This window comes from Ornithorhynchus anatinus, chromosome 20, assembly GCF_004115215.2.
Source record: "Ornithorhynchus anatinus isolate Pmale09 chromosome 20, mOrnAna1.pri.v4, whole genome shotgun sequence".
Taxonomy (NCBI): domain Eukaryota; kingdom Metazoa; phylum Chordata; class Mammalia; order Monotremata; family Ornithorhynchidae; genus Ornithorhynchus; species Ornithorhynchus anatinus.
In genome coordinates, this window is record NC_041747.1 from 7,754,999 (window position 1) to 7,776,815 (window position 21,817).

At 44.4% G+C, this 21,817-nt stretch overlaps 1 long non-coding RNA gene across 5 annotated transcripts in view; it reads right to left on the reverse strand.

Annotated features, from left to right (window-relative positions):
- Positions 1–2,485: 2,485 nt before the first annotated feature.
- LOC120639053 overlaps positions 2,486–21,817 on the reverse strand; it is a 210,315-nt gene continuing 190,983 nt past the window's right edge. For 2 of the 5 annotated variants that reach the window (XR_005661220.1, XR_005661222.1), the window contains 5 exons: positions 20,209–20,345; positions 10,487–10,676; positions 6,066–6,167; positions 5,497–5,587; positions 2,486–2,648 (listed from right to left, as the gene is read on the reverse strand). This is a non-coding gene — a long non-coding RNA (uncharacterized LOC120639053). The remainder of the gene's footprint in view (positions 2,649–5,496; positions 5,588–6,065; positions 6,168–10,486; positions 10,677–20,208; positions 20,346–21,817) is intronic. The other 3 variants (XR_005661221.1, XR_005661224.1, XR_005661223.1) reach the window with 3 other exon arrangements.

Sequence of the window (21,817 nt, forward strand, 5' to 3'; positions counted from 1 at the left end):
CTCAGTGGAAAGAGCCTGGGCTTTGGAGTCAGAGATCATGGGTTTGACTCCCGGCTCTGCCACTTGTCAGCTGTGTGACTGTGGGCAGGTCACTTAAATTCTCTGTGCCTCAGTTACCTCATCTGTAAAATGGGGATTAACTGTGAGCCTCATGTTGGACAACCTGATTACCCTGAATCTACCCCAGTGCTTAGAACAGTGCTCTGCACATAGTAAGCACCTTAACAAATACCAACATGAGGCTCACAGTCTAAACAGAAAGGAGAGCAGGTATTTAATTCCCATTTTACAGGTGAGGAAACAGAGGCACAGAAGAGACTTAGCCCAAGCTCACTCAGAAGGCAACTGGGTGGCACAAGTACTTTCACAGCCAGGAGAGTCCCAGGGCATGCCCGCCCTTCCCCTCTAACCTGTCTCATGGAGTGGTGGTATCTGCCTTTGACCAACATGTTGCTTTGATGGTTCTTTGTTTTCAGGATATTGTCAAACTTCGGAATATCTGCGGTCATATGGCACTACAGGTGGAAGAGCAGGAGTTCTGCCGGAACTTGATTGCAGCACACCTGTGCCTGAAGACAATCATCAAGAGGCTGATCCGTTTGCTTCTCCGTCTTCCCTCTGAGCCACATGCCGCAGCCCATGCATCCCTGAGTCAAATCCTACAGAACCTCCCCAATGTGGGAAGCCCGAGGTCACAGGATTAAAGCTGTGTGATGCTTACATCTGCTGTAACATCTGAACTCAAGAAGCCCAGGTGGTATGTGTGTTTTTAATTGATACTAGTGGAAAGTAAAAATGAAGGGCATCAATGGGCTTCAGAATTAAAGGAAAAACTTAATTTGTACTGAGTGGGGAAGCAGGCTGAATTAGTGAAAAATATTCATTGTTGAAGTATTAGTTCATTGTAAATTTTCAAACTGGGGTGCTCTGTATATTTTTATAAGGGTCTATCTCCTAATTTCCTTACTTTTGGGGGGGGGTCTCTAGCAAGGAACTGGGAGTCAGGAGACCCTAGTTTTAACACTTGCCCGTGGGGTGACTTTGGGCAAGTCACTTTTCTGTGCCTCCATTTCCACTTCTGTAGAATGGGGATAAAATATTTGTTCTCTCTCACTCTTGGATAGGGAGCCCTGAGGGGATGAGGAACTGTGTCCAATCTCTTGATAAGAACAATAATAATATAATAATGGTATTTGTTAAGTGCTTATTATGTGCCTAACACTATTGTAAGCACTAGGGTACATAGGTCTTGTCTCTAACCCAGCATTCAGCTTGGTACATAGTAAGGACTTAATAAATACCATCATTATCAACTATTTGTCTCTTTCTGTCTTTTTAGAGCTAGATTATAAGATTTTTAAGGGCAGGGATTGTCTTCTCCCTATTGTACTCTTCCAAGTGCTTAGCAGAGTGCTGTACAAATGAGTTCAGTAAATGCTTCTCTGTGTTTCCCCTACTAGATGAATCTCCCACTGCCTCTCCCTATTTGCCTGCTGCATATTAAATTTGATCACAAATTCCAGAACTGTGGAGCCTGAATTAATGAGGTTTACTGCTAGAAGTGTGTGTGTCTGTGTACATAAACATGCATGTATATATCATATCATATATATATATATATGTATTTGAAGTGAAGATATTAAAACTAAAAAGATTTTTCAGCTTTGCTAACTTGAAGGATGGAAAAATGTTACTGTACTTGCTGGGGGAGTAAGAATTGAATGATAAAAATATTTACTATTTAATATTCTGTTAGACCTACTTATGTCCTGCTGTTGGTCCACTGGAAAGAGCACAGTGCTGGGAATCAGGAGACCTGGGTTCTAGTCCCAGCTGCCACAGTTGGGGCTATGCCATAAATGGTGAGGAGGTTACCCTGAAGAACCACCTAGAGCATTCCTCAAGGTAGATGGGCCCAGCAAGAATCCTGAAAAAGCGATGGCTAACATGACTGGCAATCAATCAAACAATCAGTTGAGCCCCTACTGTGTGCAGAGCACTGTACTGAGTGCCTGGCAGAGTACAATTCAGTAGAGTTGGTAGACATGATCCCCGCCTACTGGGTTATGGTGTCACAGCACAGTTGGCACTGGGCTGCCATGCTGAGGTTGTAAATGGTTTAATTAAAAAAAAGTGTGCACACATAGCAGTGTGCTCTGCCCACCTTAATAGCTTGCTGCACAATTGGCAGGGATGAGAGAGGGTGAATGACACTGTAGAGACCATTATCACTGTAATCTCTACTAAAGACAGTAGTGCACTATTGTGATAATAGTGATTTAGTCAATCCCTTCACACAGCTTCTTGGTCCTAACCTCTCAGGACAGAAGCTCCCCCTTTGTTCTTGACAGGAGATCGGCACCCGCCGCCCCCCCCCCCAAGCTCTAATTACAACCTAAGTGTTTTTCACAAAGCAGACCCGGTGTTTCGGGAGGACGTTTGTAGGTAGGTTCTGGTCTCGTTGGTAACTGATTACGCTTTCCGCATTAAGGATGGAGTGGTCAGTTTTTGGGAATGCATTCTTGGAGTTCAAGGACAAGACATGGGTTCAGCAGTCCGGATTTGCATTTCTGGTTTCACCAGTGGTGACTCGCTGTTTGACTTCAGCCACCAAATTGCTTCCACATTCTGTTCCTTTGTTTCTCCATCTGCAAAGAGGGAACATAATTCATTCTGGAGAAGTGCTTCAGATAGATCGTGCTAAACGAATGCAAAAGATCATACTTTTAATGTCTGGCGTAAACAGTTCCAGCTACTTTATTGTTTCTAGGCTCCCAGTTCCAGGCAGAAGCCTTGTTAAAGGGAGGAGTGAGTATATGCTGGCTGGAATCCCGAAACCTTTCCAGCAGAGAAGAGAGAGGTAAGACTAGGTGTTTTTTTTTTCTTGAAGCACCAATTTATTCAAGTTGAAGAAAAGCTAAAATTCCTGCTGTTCGAGGCTGACTTTCAGTCGCTTGGTTTGTTTTGCTTCCATGTGTTGAGAACAGAGAAAATTTAAACACAGCTTCCTCCCCACAGAATGAAGAGAAACAGCATCGTATCTAGGGAGAGAGGGTAATATATTTCTGTCCGCTGCTCTTTTTCTGACAAAGGAGGCAAACATATTGTTAAGTGGGAGACAGCCTATTAGAAAAGCTACTATTGGGGCAAAATTTAGGAAGCAATTTTTTTGCTTTTTTAAAATTATCCTGAGCCAGTCACCAAAATCAATTAATCACTCTCTTTCTCTCTCTCCCCATTTCCATCTCCACAAAATAAGAGAAGGTATACCTACAGTCTAAAGTTAATGCAAAGAATCATTTGTCCTTTCTCTTAGCATATTACAGCATAGAATTGTTGAAATACCTGTCCCAAACTGAACCACCCCGAACTTGGTACCTTTTACTGTGAATCCTCCCCCTTCTACATAGAAGTGAAAATGGTATTTGAGATTTACTCTGCATGGGGTATGATGTTCCCTCCTAAGTGCTTGTCCTCAAAGTCTTTCCTTCCCTCAAAGGCACAACAAAGGGGTGGAGAGAGGAGTGTGGGAGAATATATGGTCTAACTGGAAAGATCCTGGGTCTGGAAGGCAGGAGACTTGGATCCTACTCTCAACTCTGCCCCTGGTCTGCTGGGTGATCCTGGGTAAATCACAACCTTTCTGGGCCTCAGTGTCTTCATCTGTAAAATGGGGATAAGATTCCTGTGGATAATGTGAGATAATTGACTGGAAAAAAGAAAAGCACTCTACAAAAAAAATAAATTATGTCCTTGGGCAAGGGCCTCAGCCTATCTTCAGACCCTCCCAGAATGAGGAACAGGAAGTCCATAGGGAAGTTGGGAAACAGGATTGTCCTCGTCAATTTGGTTGAACTCCTTTTCTTTCTACTCTCAAGCTGAGACTATTCTCCCACCTAATCTGAGACTGAGGAAGCCAGATCCCTCCCAACCCCCCGTGCCTCCCCCCACCCCCGCCACATGCTCTGCTGCCTCCCACAAGGAGGAGGAAAGACCCTTCACAACCCTGGCAGGTAGAAAAATTCTCTCCTTACAACCCCAACTGTCCCAGAGTTCCCTTCACGGCCCACCTCTCCATACCCCGCCCACTTTGGGGATATGCTGCAGGTTCCCCTCAACTCGCCTTGGGGCTCCCTCCCTCTGCTGACCCCAGAGAGGCACATGGGAACTTTCTGCAAATCGGTCTCTAGGGGTTTCCGGTCGCCAGAACTGCCCCTGAGGCCAGGCACCTGCCTCACTCCCAAAATGCCTGGCAGGCTGCCCAATGTCTTGGCTCAACCGTTCATCCCTTCAGGCTCCTAGGGGAGGGTAGCTGTGGCTGCCCTTTGGCCCCAGACAGCTGGCTTCACCCCCAATAAACCACTTGCCCCATCCTGGAGGGGACCTGGCATTTATGTAGCCTTCTTTTTCCTGTCCTGAAACCCTCCACTGACAGAGACAGAGAGGCTTTTCCAACCTCAGTGTTTCATTGACACAGATGAACAGTTTGCACTCTTACCAATTAGTATACATTACAACATTCCCTCCTACCTGGCCAACTTTTATCTCATCAACTTCACCGAGAGGCCTCTCATCATTACCTTATGGACTGCAGTCCAGTTTTAGTGGTAGAATGGAGGAAGGAGTCCAGTGACAGGCCAGACCAGTTTTCCATCTCTCCATTGTTCTCCTCTCAGTAGTGCCTCGGTCACCGTTCTCTCTCTCAATCAGCTACATGTATCACTCCCTAAATCTACCTTAGTCTAGAGAGAGTCCTGGGGATTCCTCCTCTGTTTCAAGTCACATCTAATTTAGTGATGGAGCTAATAGGAATCTGGGTATCATCATCGGTGATCCCAGGGCACCACAGCATCGCCAAAGAATGTGGCCGTGGTCCTGGTTTCACTTAGCTACGCCCAGAGTTAAAAGCTAGAGGTTTGGATGGCTGAAGCCATGGCATGTGTTACTGGAGAGACTTACCTTCATCTAACATAGCTTTTTGACTGCTGGACTCAATAGAAAAGATAGTTAAAGCAGAGATATGGTTTATGCATTTTACTTTTTGACAAGCTCATGTCTCCCTCCATGTTTATTATTCCAATTGAAGAGACATTGTCAAGGTCAGGAGAAATCTGACGCAGCCAAAAAGTAAGCCTAATTAGCTCTCCTTGTCTTTATGACAAAAAAAAAAAAAGTGCCCGAATCCATGATCATTATCAAACGTTACAAGAGGCCTGCAAAGCATTTCTGTTGGAAAAACAAATTCAGTGACCCTGGAAACACAAATGTAGCTTTTTCTAAGTGCATGCAGAAGAAGAGAGGGGGTTTGCAAATTATATTCTTTTCCTGTGTGAGTGAGCATCCAAATTTCCATCTCTGTGGACAAGAGGAGCAAGGTCTAACAGGTGTGTCCTGAGCTCCAAAACATGTTTAGGATGGAAGGAAAATTAGTTTTATAGGGGCCATCTAGGGCATGCATATTTTTTCTAAGGTCATTCACATGGCTCAGACACTTACCATCGTTTTCAATAAATGAGATATCCATGTTGTTAACAACGTCAGCATTTCAGGAACCCTTTTGGACCAGAGACAGCCAGCATTTAGCAACCTGTCCAATAAGTGACCAGGCATAATGACTCTATTGTCATATCAAGGGAGGGAAAACAATGACCAAAGATGAATTCGGCTATTCCCCTATTAAGTATGATGGTACTATCTTTCAGCACATTATTAGCAAATTTGTGCTATCTCCCAAGTACATATGCAGTTCTTTGCACTGGATAATGAATACTCAATAAATACTGTTGATATGCATTACCTCAAGTTGGGGGAGTAACCAGGATGACTGGCAACTGGACTATTAGAGAGCTAATTTTCCTTACCCTCCAGAGCCATGAAGAAGGTCCCCTGGGCACAAGTTCTAGGTTTTATTAATACCACAAATGAGTGGGGATTGTCCGTTTTTCCCACTGTGGGGTCGAAATACAGAAAACGGAACAGAATCCCATGGCAGGGACCAAAAAGCCAAGCATCATTCCTGGTAATGAAATTGACAGGAGAAAAGGAAGATGATGAACATGACTCACAGTTTTGTCTTACATTCAATGTTAAGGATCTCTGACATCCCTTAGGGCAGCGGTTATTATAGGATGTTCCAATTCGTTGAGCAGCTCTAGGAGTATTTCCAACTGCATACATTAAAAAGGAAAAAAATCAGATACCATTTTACTCCCTGACAAGTTTCTGAATTTTCTATCTCATTAGTGAAAGGACCTCATAAGTGAAGGCCATTATGAGCTCTCAAGCCAGCAGGGTTAGAGTTCTGCACTGGGGTTAGGGCTATAATTGATTCTGCCCATCAATTTGAGTACCACAAGTGTGCTGTCATTAATTTTGCTTTGAAGTGTTATGATTCTAATCCTACTCCAAAGCAGAACTGTTTCCAATTTGCAGTTGTATCTGGGAACCCATGGACCCACTGGTCCACAGAGGTTTGTTTTATCTGGTGCAAAGCATAAGAGCGGCTGTGGGAATTGTCTTTTTCCTACCGATTCCCATGAAGGAGGCCTTTTCTCCTTTGGAACCACTAGGTCCCAAAGAGAAGGCAGCAGCAGGGAAAAGAGAAGGCTGAGAGGAGGAGGGAGGAGGAGGGAGGAGGAGGAGAAATTCCGAGGAAGAATGCTCTTATCAATTATGGGAGTCTCTGAAACATAGAATTGTAGAATTATGCAAAAGTAGATTGGATACAAAGCTGAACAAATGTTGGCTTAGGTCACCAGTTAAACAAAAATACCATTCATCAGATACTCTTTGCCTCTGTATGTGTGTGAGTGTGCTGTCTTTGGCTCATCGGTTTGATGGTTTGTTTGCTTTTGTTGGTTTGATGTTTTCTTTCAAAACCTCCCTGTTGAACCTGCTGAGTTTGCTAATTGCACCAAAGATTAAAGGGGCAGCTCACTAGCAACCTTGATTTTTCACTTATTTGGACATTGTTAAACCACCTCCCCCCCACCACATACACACACAAACACTAAAGCTCCCCAATTCACAGGACTAATAATGGTACTTGTTAAGTGCTAACTATGTGCCAAGCAGGGTACTAGGTGCTGGGGCAGATAGAAGATAATCGGGTTAGGATGTGAATAGTGAGGTGTCCCACAGCACCAAACACATTACAGCTTTATGGGGTTTAGATACCTGAGAAAAAAGGATGAGTCTACTGGCAATAAGATCCTAACCAGGTGTGCAAGTGTGGCCGATTGAAAAGACAAGGATGACTCACCTTGCCGCATTATTTGAGTTTGAGGATAGAGCCTCGCTGCATGGGTGGTTTGTTCCGTTCAGAGCCTGTCTCTGTTCTCAAGCCTGCATCTTGGCATCCGGATCCTTGGAAAATCTTAACTCAACGAGGGTAACCCCTTTCCCTGTTGCTGTATGCCAGTTCGGTCTGTCCCCTGAAGTGGTCTCCCACCAGGTCACTGCTATTTTGAATTGTTGGCTTTACCGTGTCTCCAGGCTGGCAGGTGACTCCCTTTTCATTCTTCTAAAAAACTTTTTGGATGGTATTAAGCACTTACTATGTGCCAGGCACTATACTAAGCGCTGGGGGCGAGACAAACTAATCAGGTTGGACACAATCCCCCTCCCACATGGAGCTCACAGTCTTAATCCCCATTTTACGGATGAGGTAACTGGCAAAGAGAAGTCTGCCACACAGTGGACAGGTGGCAGAGCCAGAATTAGAACTCAGGTCCTTCTGCCTTCCAAGGCCATGCTCTATCTACTAGGCCATCCTGCGTGGCTCAGTGGAAAGAGCATGGTCTTGGGAGTCAGAAGTCATGGGTTCCAATCCCAAATTTGCCACTTGTCAGCTGTGTGACCTTGGGCAAGTCACTTAACTTCTTTGTGCCTCAGTTACCTTATCTGTAAAATGGGGATTAAGATTGTGAGCTTTACATGGGACAACCTGATTACCCTGTACCTACCCCAGCGCTTAGAACAGTGCTCTGCACATAGTAAGCACTTAACAAATACCAACATTATTATTATTCCTTGTGCAACAGCTCTTTTTTAATGGTACTTTTAAAGTACTTCCTTTGTGCCAAGCACTGTACTAAGCACTGAGTACATATAAAATAATAAGGTTAGACACAGTCCCTGTCCCATATGGGGCTCACAGTATAAATAGAAAGGAGTAGGATTGAAGTCCCATTTTATAGATGAGAAAACTGAGGCACAACAAAGTTCAGTGACTTTCCCAAGGTCACACAGCAGAAAAGTGGCACAGCTGGGATTACAACCCAAATCCTCTGACTCCCAGACCTGTGTACTTTCTACTAGGCCACATTGGTTCCCTGCCTTCCCCCTCCCCACCACTCCCCTTTTTTGTTTTTTTAAAAAAAGTGGTTCTCATGCTTGGAGAGGCAGAGTGGCACGTGAGGACTAACAATGATAATTGGGTGACTGTAGCAGCAGGCAGACTGACCTATTTTCTAGCAACTGAGTGGTATAATTACCTGCAAGCAAAGCTTTTGAGAGCTTCATGGAACAAGGTAGAAGAATCAAATACCAAATATAACCACCCAGCTAAGTTTAATTATTGTGTATGCCCAAGGTGAGAGGGACGTTCACTAGATCATTGGTCTTCTCTGCCATATCCTCCCAGAACAGTAAAAACAGCTCTATAGGACTACATTGTTATGTCATTTTCCAATGTTATTTTAGATTGTGCCTTGTTAACTTGCTCCACTGGAAATGAAACACATTCGTGAAGCAGAGGCAATCCTTAGAAAGTCAGAATCACTAATACTGTGGTCAAATAAATAATCCAAGCACTGCTCCTAGTCAGCAGATGACCTCCTGAAGTGTTGAGAGATGTCATCTAAGATAAACTCCCGTTTGGAAGAGTGAACGGAGAGAGAAAAATGAAAAGATGAGTACTGATGCCATAAGAGGTTTTTTTGAGTGATTTCAGTAAAATTCATTACTACAATGTCCCTTGAATTTTACTCTGTAAAATCAGCCTAAAAATAACATTTATAAATGCTGTGTCATCTCTGGGGACATCCATGTGTAAGATGAGGGGGGATGCTTAGAAACCCAAGGAGTTATCTGCGATAAACTGGATGATGGCTCCTTCTAGATTCAAATTCCACCTTCCACAGTCCCGGGCGGCTGGCCTGACTCCTCCCCTTCTTCGGGGGGGGTGGTGGTGGTGTGTGTGTGTGTGTGTGTGTACACACACACATATATATATCTATATATATATCTATCTCCCACACCCCCCCCCCAACCACTACATCCCCCACCTTGAGTGAGTCTAGTACAATTTTGCACAAGTCTGTGGTGGTCTCAATGGGTCTATGGGTCTGGGATTGCCAAAGGCAATCTATAGCAAATATAGCAAATTTGTCTCTAGCAAATACCAAACCCCAGGAGGGCCCTAAAAGAGTGTGGGTCCCTTTGGGGTTCTCTGACGGGGAGGAAGAGGGAAATAGGCCAGACCACCAGAGGCCCGCCCTGCTCCAAACTCCCATTCAAGGCCAGGGAAGGACTCGACTACTGCTTGATAATGCTACTGACAACAATAATAATGGTGCCTAAGCGCTTACTGTGGGCCTTGGCACTGTACTGAGGACTGGGGTAGACACAAGTTAATCAGGTGGGACACTGTCCCTGTCTCACAACAGGGCTCACAATCTAAATAAGAGGGAGGACAGCTCTTGTAAAATCCTCATTTTACAGATGGGGAAACTGAAGCCAAGAGAGTTCAGTGACTTACTCAGGATCACACAGTAGGCAAGAGGCAGAGCTGGAATTAGAACCCAGGTCCCCTGACTCCCAGGCCTATGCTCTTTTCACTAGGTCACATTCTTCTGCCCGAGTGAGGCAGGACATGAGCAGCTAGGGTACCCATTGATGAGGCACTCAAGACTACCAGTTACAGAGATGCAGACATATGCATTACACCGATCCCCCAGCACACATAATGGAATGATGTCAAAAGTGCCATTTTGAGAAAGGAGGCCAAATTTGCCCAAACCAAGAGCATGTCCCCAGAAGGACCCCTTAGCTCAGGGTGCCCATGAACCCGGGTGCCACTTCTGAGCTCTGGAGTTTGGTGGCAGGCAGTGGTGGTGGAGAGAGTATGGGCACCAGAAAGGAAGCAGCATGGCCTAGTTGAAAGAGCATGGGGCTGGGAGCCAGAGGACCTGGGTTCTAATCACAGCTCTGCCACTTGCCCGCTTTGTGACCTTGGGAAAATCACTTCACTTCTCTGTGCCTCAGTTTCCTCAACTGCAAAATGGGGATTCAATACCTGTTCTCCCTCCTACTTAGACTGTGAGCCCCATGTGGGACAGGGAGTGTATCCAGCTTAATTAACTTGTATCTACCCCAGTGTATAAAACGGTGCTTGACACATTCTAAGGGTTTAACAGATACCATAAAAAGAAAAAAAAATCAATTTAAAATGAGGACACTGGGGAGAAAGGCGCCAGATCCTTACCTGACAAGGGACTAGATGAAAAATCTGATAACTGTCCACTCTCTGCAGTGACCAGGACTCCTTCTAACTCAAATGTCTCCAGCACTCGTCCCCCCACATAACAGGTCTTTTGTGTTGGTCTCTGGCAGTCCTGCCAAACCAGGCGGCTGCCTCTGACCAGTACTCCTGTCAAGATTCTGGAGCTTGAGCTCTAGGAATTAAAGAACAGAAGATGACTCTCTTACTTTGGATCGATAGAGTGAATTTCCACATGTGAATTTCTTTTTCCCAAGTAATTTCATGAAGATCATGAGCTAAATATTTCCAAGGGTGACTCTGTCCTTGTAAGTGATTTCCCACATTTTCTGTCCACAGGAGACCCCTTAAAATATTATAGTGGTGACATTGACCTCGCTACAGTAAAGGCATCAGTCTTTTTCACTTCTAAAATGTTTTTTTCTGGTGGTGTTCACAACCAGACTGAAATATTGTTTGGGCTTGAAACACTGCTTATCGGGACTCTTGCCAGGTGTAGCAGATAAAGTTTGGTTAATTTGAAGAAAGTCACATACAGTAGTTCTGCCCCAACTTCAAAATACAGCTGGTAATAAACGTTCTTTTTTTTTTTTAACATATTTAGCAAATGGATTTGGAAACTATTGTCTCATTAGAAGATAAGTTATGGAGACAATTTTGCTGGCTTTCTAGTCAAGTTCTATCTATTTAAAACAAAAAAAAATCCAAAATTCCAGGTCTATGCTTTCTTATCCAAATGAGTACTTTAAAATAGAGTTCTGAAGATGTTTGTGTTTGCCAGCAAATGGGCTTTGGAGAGTGGATAGTTCTGGCAAGATAGTGCCGAAAGGACCCCACTGAATGTTCTAGCCAAGGCGACTGACTCCCTGGGGGCCTTGTCCAGGTTTGCTAGTTTCCACATTGATGTAGATCAAAATGCAGGTGGGATAGGAGGGGAGGATCTAATTCAACCTCCTTCAACCTAAAAATAGATTGTAAAACTGTAAATCCCCTCCACTACCATGGATGGCCTTTTGGAAAGAGCATGGGCCTGGTTTTTAATCCTGGCTCTGCCGCTTGCCTGCTGGGTGACTTTGGGCAAGTCACTTGATTTCTCAGTTCTCCATTTCCTCACTTATAAAATGGAGATGAAACATCTCTTTTCTCTCTTAGACTGAGTCAATCAATCAGTGGTATTTATTGAGCACTTATTGTATGCAGAGCACTGTATTAAGTTCTTGGGAGAATACAATATAACAAAGGGCTTATATATGAGCCGCATTAGGGCCGGGACAGTGACTCACCTGATTATCAGATATTTACATCTGTGTTTAGTACAGTGCTTGGACCATAGTAAGTTTTCAAATGCAGCCATTATTATTAATATTATTATTTTCATTATTATTAAGTGCTCCCCTACTAGACTGTAATTCCTCATAGGGGATCATGTCTACCCACTCTACTTTATTATTCTCTCCTGATTACTTAGCAAAGTGCATTGCACATTGTAAGTGCTCAAATAATACCAATGAGTGATAAAACTGCCCTGGGAGGCTTTTCGATGGTTTTTGTTAAACATATATTTGAATACTGCCCAGGATGGATTGCTTTAAAATGATCTTATTAGTAGAATCCTACATCTGCCACCGCCCCACTGAACTGCTTTGAGACTTCCGGCCTGCTTAAAGCAATAGCGAGAGCCCCTCTGTCTTTTATCTTTCCACTCTACAGCATGGTGTGGATTTGATCATTTACACAACTGTTTCGTTTCTGAGTTTACCAACGGATGCTTGACTAGCGGTCTAAAGGGAGCATCTGCTCTGCATAGGGATTGAACATGAAAAGAGTTGGAGGTTTGGGGCCAGGCCTGTTTCACTTTTGAACGCCTTCCTCCTTCTCCCGTTCTTGCTCCTCTCTCTTCTAAGTCCCTTATGTTCGGTTCCTGTCGATTCATCCTTGGGGAACAAAGGGCCAGGGACAACTATCCCCCCGCTGTATCCATGAGGAGGCATGGTTAGGAGATGTGATCTGGGGTGGGCGGGGGAAAGGTACAGAGGATGGAAGTATGTTAAAGTTAACTAATTAGTTGTGGTATTTGTTAAGCACTATGTGTCCAAGTCCTGAACTAAGAGCTGGGGTAGATACAAAATAAAGAGGTTGGACCCAGTCTCTTCCCCTCATGGGGCTCACAGTCTTTGAGGGAGGGAAAATGGATACTTAATCCCAATTTTACAGATGAGGAAACTCAGGCTCATAAAGAAAGTGAGTTGCCCAAGGTCACAATAGCAGGCAAGTGGCAGAGCTGGGATTGGGAACCAAGTCTTCTCTCTCTCAGGCCGGTTCTCTTTCCTTTAGGCCAGTTTTTTTTTTTAATTGCTTCTTGGGGAGTTTACCTCTAGAATTCCAACCTATCATCACCATTACAAACATCAGCAATATTTTTTGCAGGTTGGTTGTAGGGCTTGGTACTAGATGCCTAGAGATAAACAGAATTACAATAAGGCCGGATCTCTGCCCTTGAGTGACTGGCAGTCTAATGAGGACAGATACCATAAATTGATGTGTGAAAAGAGTGAGACTAGAAAAAAAGAAGAAACCCAAGTAGATACATGTCAGCAACAAGCAAACAAGTTTAGTGTATAAGAGGGCCAAGGTGGCTGAGAGAAAAATGACATGGCCAGAAAAGTGAGGATCAATCAAGGACTGCCTCCTGGAGGAGGTGGGTTTTTTGGAGGGATGTGGTTTGCTGCTTCATGGGAGGAAGCTTCAGAAACGGGGGAAAGCTTGAGTGATGGTTGGAGAAGAGAGAGGTATAAGCAGCGGACAGAAGAGCAGAGCAGACTGGTACGGGGGAGGGTTGAAGCAGAAGTGAGCAGATAATTAAGAGAGACAGAGGCACTATCACTCTCCTCATCTTCAAAGCCCACTGAAATCATATCTCCTCTGGGAAGAACCAAGTCTTATTCCCCCAACCTTATTTTCCCCTTCTGCCTCTGCTGCCAGGTGCTTAGCCCCATGCCCATCCAACTTATGTAACCTCTCTCCTGTTAGACTAAACTCCTTGAAGGCAGGGGTCATCTCTTGCTAACTGCATTGTATTCTTCCAAGTGCATAGTACAGTGCTCTGCACATAGTAAGTGCTCAATAAATACCACTGATCTCAGGGAGACCCACTCTTTTCAACAATGAGTTGCTACCTGTTCCTAACTGTATCCACATTTCTGTTGTCATGTAAACACCCATCCCTCCCCTCACTACACACATGGAATTAAAGCAGACCAAACAGGAAAATACAGGAACTTCTAAGGATGAAGGATATTTCTCTCCCCAGCCTCCCCTAAATTTCTCAGACCGCCTTACAAACATTGGAGTGTTAAAGAAATATGAATAGCATTTTTTTTTTTTGCAAAAATCGTTCTTTGACAGTGTCCTTTTACTGGCACCATTAGTTATATTGATAATTTCCAGAACCCTGCTTTCCCTGCACCATTCCTTTTTAAAATGAATTTCTGGGGTCAAGGTCATTAAAAAGAAAACATCATTAAGCTCTTCGAAATTCCACTGGGCTTTAGAGACTTAAGAATCCCTTGGGATCACTTAATGTAAATTGTGCCAAAATATTTAAAGTAAATTGAACCCTTCATAACAGTTGAATTTCTCCCTCAAAACGCTCCCAGCATCGCTGGAGCAAAGGTAATGACGGAAGAGGACGAAGCAGTTTGGCATGACATGAAGGCAAGCAAATATCTATCATTTTGTACCTCGTAAGGTGGCTGCTGAAGGCATTCGAACATACCAGATATGGAGGGCCTTGGAATGTCTCATGCAAAGCGTAATGATGTCTCCCCTGGCATTCTTCCCCTTGACTCTATTTATTGCCATTGTTCTTGTCTGTCCGTCTCCCCCGATTAGACTGTAAGCCCGTCAGACGGCAGGGACTGTCTCTATCTGTTGCCGACTTGTTCATCCCAAGCGCTTAGTACAGTGCTCTGCACATAGTAAGCGCTCAATAAATACCATTGAATGAATGAATGAATCTCATACACCTTTTGCCAAAAATCTGTCCCAAGCATTTTCCTGGGGGGCAGGAGGGGAGAACCCTTGACCCTCCCACTTACTCCTGAGCTATTGCATCACCCTCCCGCCCCCCTTCCCCCTCCCAGGTCTCTCTGAACACTGGTACCACTTCTGATCCCTGGATCTCAGCAGCAGGAACTATGACAGAGGGAGGCTGGATGTTGAAAATAAAAATATAGGACACAAAAATGGCTCATGGCAGGGGACTGACCAGCTAAGAACCAGACTGCCCTGGATAAAAATCAATCGCTAGTATTTATCAAGCACTTACTATGTGCAGAGTACTGTGCTAGGTACTTGGGAGAATACAAGACAACAGAGTGGGTAGGCATGATCCCTGCCCTGAAGGATCTGGTCAGCCACCCTAGTTGCTTTGCCCTTGAATGCCGGATCGGCCCCTCAGCTCAAGGAGCACCTAGGTTATGTCTATTCACTAGATACTTTCTGGAAGAGGCAAATATCCAATGAGAAAATTCCCCACACTCCAGAACCCACTCCAGGAAACTGAGTCACTGTGAGGTTGGGTTAGCAGAAGCCAATTTTCCCCACCCGTCTTCATTTGCTAGTATAGACGCTACTGCTTCTGAAACGAGAAGCATGAAATGTGAACTTCAAAAGTATTTGCTGCCCCCAAAATAGCGTGAGAAAGCTGCCTCCATTGATCTATTGTTGTGCCTGCTGGCTCAAAATATCATGGAATATGACACTGTGTCACAAACAGAGCCCCCAAAGTGTTTACTTCTTCATGACAAATACTATAAATTCTCTTCTTGTAGTGAATAAACATTGTTTACGCAGCTGTGATTTCTTAAATGAATCCTGACATTCTGCTCTGATACATCTCTGTTCAAAGACACTTATCCATGGATTTTTTTCCCCCTTTTTTGTGGATTTTTCAAATACGACCACCTAATTAAATACAATTGTTGTGCTTGAGATCCGCAAAATCAATTCGTTTTGCCTGGTTAAATGTTTCCATCTTTTGTTACATTCGCCAAGCCCTTAAAGAGCCCTCTCTTCCAGTAAAGTCTTTTCATCAACGTATTGAACATAAAATTAAAACGTTGTGGCCCAGCAGTTATCACACATGGATTTTCAGGAAATGTTGAATCCATGGTCAGCTCCAGGAGGCTGAGAGAGATTATATTATTGCATTTGACTTACTGCATTTGACTAGGCTGGCAATTTGTTGACTGATAGAGTAATTGTATCTTGTAGAAATAAATTTTAGTTTGGAAAAGCAAAATAGCAGCTAAAATTGCTGCTCGATTTACATTATTGCTTCTACAGTGGCTTTATCTCACTGGGATCATTTGGAATGGCACCAGAGTTTGAGTGTATAATACAATGGTCAGTGGTTTCTAGGGAGAGTTGAGGGCTATCTCTCTTGTCAGAGTCTAGTACATGAGAATTTGATTTTACCTTTTCTTTTTTTGGCCTTTGATATTTAAATCAGCCTGCCACACAGGAAGTAAGGTGACTCTTGCTAAGTTTAAACACCTTGAAACAACAATGCCACCAGTTCCAGGAAGGTGCCAGTGAGTCTTTTACTGCATCATCTGCCACAATATCCCCAATCTCTGCTGCAGAGAGCCAAATCAAATTTAACCTTTTGGAACCTAAACCTGATTTAATGAATTTACAGGGAGGGAAGATGGGTTTGCAAATCTGACCCTCCCCTCGCCCCTCTGTCCACCTCTGTCAAGTTTTGCATACAGATATCCATACCCATATCTACATACATGATATTGTATCCACACACACACATGAAATGAGAGAAAAGATATCTTGTCCTTTTTGCTGTCTATGCATTTTGTTTTCAGCTGTTTCTTTCTGTCCATCACCAACCTTCTCCGTTATGTTATTCTTAAGTAGTGAGCAGTTGGAGGAATCAAACGTAAACCAAAGGGTGAGAGCAGGCAAGAAGGCCAAGAGATGGACTTTCTGGTCTAAGCCAAGGATCCAAGGATCCAAGACAGACTAGCCCAGTATGGGCAGCAAACTGGAGCCCAGACTTTCTTGCTGACAAGGGGCAGATGGAGAGAAGAGAATGGTATTCAGCTAATTCTTACCTGAACCTGAAGTCTTATTTACCATGGACATTAGAATTTGGTTATATTTTACAAAGAACGTTAACTTTTCCAGAAGTTACGCACTCTGGAGGTTTCAGGTGCAATATACTGGAAGTTTACACCTTGACCTGGCCTAGCTATTCCTTTTTGGTTATTAAATGGTGAAATACTGCTATAAAAGTTAGTTACCAGGTTCTTGACTCTCTCCGCTACTTCCCTCTCTGGCCACCCTGCCATACCTAAAATAATGACCTAGGTGAGAGTGCGAGGGACTGGGAGTCGAGACCTGGCTTCTAATTCCACCTCCCTCACTTGCCTGCTGCGTGACCTTGGGAAAGCCATTTAACTTCTTTTTTTACTCACCCGTTTAACAGAGTATAAAAATACCTGTTCATGCTTCCTTCTTAGACCAGGGACCATCCATGATCTGGTTGTACTGCATCTACCCCAGGGCTTATCACAGTACTTGGCACACAGTAAACACTTCATACCACTACTGTTATTACTATAATATTATTGTGATTGCTCTCTTGATCTTCTGGGATTAAATCAATCTGGGGTGCATATGGAAGCTGCCAGATGTTTCAGTGAACCCAGTTCTTCCATTCAGAGTATCATCATCCCCTTGGGGAGTTCCCAGAGGAAAGCAACCCAGTAGGTGTGCAATAAATACTGATGGGGTGATGATTTGCTAGTTAATGCTCCTCCTGCTCTCCCTGCTGCCTGTGCTCCTAGGAAACAACCTACTCTGGAATGTGTCTCGCCAAGCTGTTTCTAAGCTTTCTCACCTTCAACTAAGTAGAATATTAATAATGACTGATGTGAATCAGATTGGCTTGCTATAATGCTAAAGAGGGGAAGGGAAGTTTTTCTCTCCTTTTTGGCCCTCCCCAGCTGGTCCACAGTTTGTGACTACCTGACTCCAGGATGGGGCACTGTGTAATTCCTCAATATTTAGGAAATAGGAACATTAATGTGTCCACTTCTAGTTCTTGCTAAAATGGGTAGTTTCTACTGTCTGGGGAAGCCTTTATTAGCAAAAAGCACTGATCTTCATGGGGGTGGATTTGGAATGATGAATTTCCCATTGGTGACCTATGCTTATTTTTAAAATATTTCATTCATTTTTCTAGTAATCACAGATATTTAAGGAAATTACTGGATTCAATGGCTGGTTAACTGATATCTTAGGATAGCCAGAACCCACCTAATCTCAACAGAGAAGTTGACCTAAAGCCAGCTTTTGGCAGTCCACGGTCTTTCTGGTATATCAACAGTGCCTCCACTTCTGTTTGTGATGTTTACCGCATACCAAATTAAATCTTAGAAATTCAGAGGGTCAACTCACTGAATTTTGGAGTCCTCAATGTCTCAGATTTCTAGATTTTTCCATACCCAACTTATCCAACCCCATTTAGAAAATTCTTTTGGGGTAAGACATTTTGGGCTGATCTCTGTGAATGTGGCAAGGCTGCCAGCCAATATTACCCCACCTTCATTCTACAGACCCCTGGCGACAGTGAACACCAGAAAGGGTGCCATTAGTAGGCAAACATCCATGTCCTGACTTGGCTTATTCCTCCCAGACACTGCCAGGGAGAAGAGAGAGGATCCTCTCTCTCCTTGTTCTCGGACTTGGTTCTTCCAATGATAATAACAATTGTATTTGTTTAGTGCTTACAATGTGCCAAACACTGTACTTACTAAACACTGGGGGAAGATGCAAGATAATCAGGTCCCATATGGGGCTCACAGTCCCAGTAGGAGGGTGACTAGGCACTGAATCGCCATTCTGCAGATGAGGGAACTGAGGCACAGAGAAGGTAAGGGACTTGCCTAAAGGCACACAGCAGAGAAGTGGCAGAGTGGGGATTAGAACCCAGATCCTCTGACTCCCAGGCCCGTGATCTTTCCACTAGGCACACTGCTTCTCTAACACATGGCAGAATGGCTCAAGGTCCCTGAGAGCTTCTGCATTTCTAGTTCAGGACAGAGTCCTCCAGAGATGAAAGGAAGGCCAGGATCCAGTGGCTCAGGTGCAGGTCTGGAGGTCAAGTCCATATTTCGAGCAAGGAGCAGCAGCAACATTTCTATAGATGTCTTTAGAGATCTGCAGTGTCTGGGCATCGGAGAGGGGCATTCAAAGAGGCCTGATTACAAGTGCCAGTTTGGGCCTGCTCCTTCATCTAAACGAGAAGATGAACTGAGTTGGCATTGAGGGTGCTAGGGTGGTGGATATGGACAGTGAGCACTCTAGCATTGCACATTTAGTTATACCCTTCCTTAACCCCAGGGGATAGACACATAATCACTTGAAAAACAACTTATTTGTAATTTTTTGGTCTTGTCACCCCCACTGGACATTTCCTACCCATTTCCTGTGGGCAGGAAATGCGTCTTGGGCATCTGTTGTACTTTCCCATGCACTTAGTACAGTACTGTGTGCTCAATAAATACCATTATTACTACTACATTAATTTTGGATCTGCTAAGCAATTATGTGCCAAACACTGTGCTAAGCACTGAAGCAGACACATGACAACTACTACTACTACTACTACTCAAATGCTACCTAGAGTTTTCCATCTTGGGCTCCAGCCTGTTGCTAGCAAGATTCACTAGACTGTCAATTCCCTGAAGGCAGGGATCATGCCTACCAATACTCTGGTATTTTACTCCCCCAAACTCTTAGTACAGTGTTATGGGCTCAGTGGTATTTATTGAGCACTTGCTGTATGCAGAACACTGTACCTAATGTTTGGGAGAGTACAATATAATAGATTCGGTAAATATGATTACTGCCCTCAGGGAGCTTATGTCCAATGGAAGAGACAGACATTGAAATAAATTATAGTACAGTGGAGTGTGAGGTACAGAAGTGACATGGGGCTGGGACAGGGAGAGAATCAAAGTGCACACAGGAAGCACTCAGTAAATACCAGTAATGGTCTGAAGACTACTTTCCAAGTGCTTAGTACAGTGTTCTACAGTAAATGCTCAATAAATACGACTGAATGAATGTCCTGGCCACATGAGGTAAGAGTGAGACCAATGACCACAAAACCAGGGCTGAAGGGAAGGAGGGTACACCTTGATTGTAGTGTCCAAGGCTGCTTTCTGCTATTTATCGAGTGGCCGACAGCAATGGCTGCCCCACCTCTGGGCCAACGGTGTCCTTGCAGATAGCGCCGGGCCTGAAGGCCCCTTGTACACTGGTTTCTTGGCCCATACCGCCACGAGCAAACCCCTGCGAGGCAGCACACAGTCAGACTGAACATCTACTACTGCTTCCCTAGACCGTGTCCTAAACCACAGCACCCAAACTTCAAACAGGTCCACACCAAGATGGTAAAGCCGGAGCCAGCAATTCCTAGCCTGTCCCCCCGGGTGCCAGGTAAAGTCCTCGGGCCAGCAAAGGCCCAGACGCTAACCTTCAGTGCTCACAATGACAATCTTTCCAGGCGGTCTCCAGCTCAACGCAGTGGATGCTCTACAGAAGCTGAATTTGTAACTGCTTTTGGGTACCATAAAACTCTCAGCCCGGGCGTTTCAGGAGAAAGGAAACCAAGGGCTACTCACCATCTCTGCTCATCTGGCTGACTTCTGGTGAGTGGCTGGAGGCATTACTCGGTCGGACAGTGGATGTCAGTGTTGAGTCACTGATGTGTGGGCTTTCTCTGTGGCAGCTGAACGCAAAACAGTAGGATGGTTCCCCCCTCATAAAACGGAGAAGGAAAAGAGGCTTAAAGATGAAAAATGTGGAGGGTTATGACACACTTTAAAACACAAACAACAACTGCACACTGCTAAGGAATAATCACTCGGGAGTAATAGTGTTTGGACCGTTGGCCTAAAGTGCTGTCGGTAAAGTGTGAAAGTGGAATCAAAAAGATGACTTGGACATATCCTGGACGAATTCTATCATCAAATCTATTTCAAGTCAAAGGCTCTGCGATACAAACTGAAGCACAATAGTTCACTGATTAGCTCTGTAACATCTGAAGAAAAGAAGAACAGTAAACTGGTGTGCCAAAGGCAGAGGGCTCAATGGTAACTTCTTCAGAGCCATAAGGGGGTCTCTCACTTAGTGGAAAAAGTTTATTGTCAACCTTTCATTTAAATCTCAAAACCCTTGGCTCAGTTCATTGCTATTCCCCTTAAGGTAACCATCTGATCTTTGTTAAAAACAGGGACATCATGGCACCAGCCCAAGCTCACTCGCCATCCTCCTTCCCTCTTGAGGACCAGGAAAGCAGGGAAGGGCAGTGGGGTCTACGTGATCAGAGACTGCAGCATTTTGGGATGGCTGTTCTACAAGTCCCAGAATTCTGTAGGGCCCACGCTGATCCTTTATTGAGCAGTCCAGCCTAAGTATTTAAAATGAGCAAGAGCAGCAGGTTAGTGGCAAGAGCACACGCCTTGGAGTCAGATGACCTGAGTTCCAGTCCTGGTTCTGCCACTTGCTTGCTGGATTACCTACAGCAAGTCACATTCTCTGTGCTTCAGTCTCCTCACCTGTAAAATGGGGATTCAATACCTTATTGGAAATCCTGTGCATAATAGGGGCTGTGTCCAACCTGATTCTCTTGGATCTTCCCCGGAGCTTAGCACGGTGCTGGTCATGTGGTAAGTGCTTAACAAATGCCACTATAATAATAATAATTACTATTATTCTTAGCAGCAGCAGCGGGGTCAGGGAGGGGAGTCCATGTTTCAGTTAAGGCAGTGCCCATCCCTGGGACATGTGTGCATTAAAAAAAATTGCCCGGGGTTGTGCTGGCTCAACTGAGGCACAGGGTCAGCTTGGATTTCCGTCACCCATGCTTTTGGCATTTGCTTTCAAGTGTAAGTGGGGAAACTATTTGCAATCAGGATGGGGACTGTAAGCTTGTTGTGGGCAAGGAAGTGTCTATCAGATTGTACTCTTCCAAGCGCCTGCACAGAGTAAGCGCTCACTAAATATGATGGACTGAAAGGACCGAAAGCAGGTTCCTTCCTTTCTGCCTCCTTTATCTGCCACTTCTAGTTCACTCTCCCTTGACAAGTTGGTGTGCTCTCTTCTTTTAGAAGCAGCGTGGCTCAGTGGAAAGAGCATGGGCTTTGGAGTCAGAGGTCATGAGTTTGAATCCCAGCTCTGCCACTTGTCAGCTGTGTGACTGTAGGCAAGTCACTTAACTTCTTGGGCCTC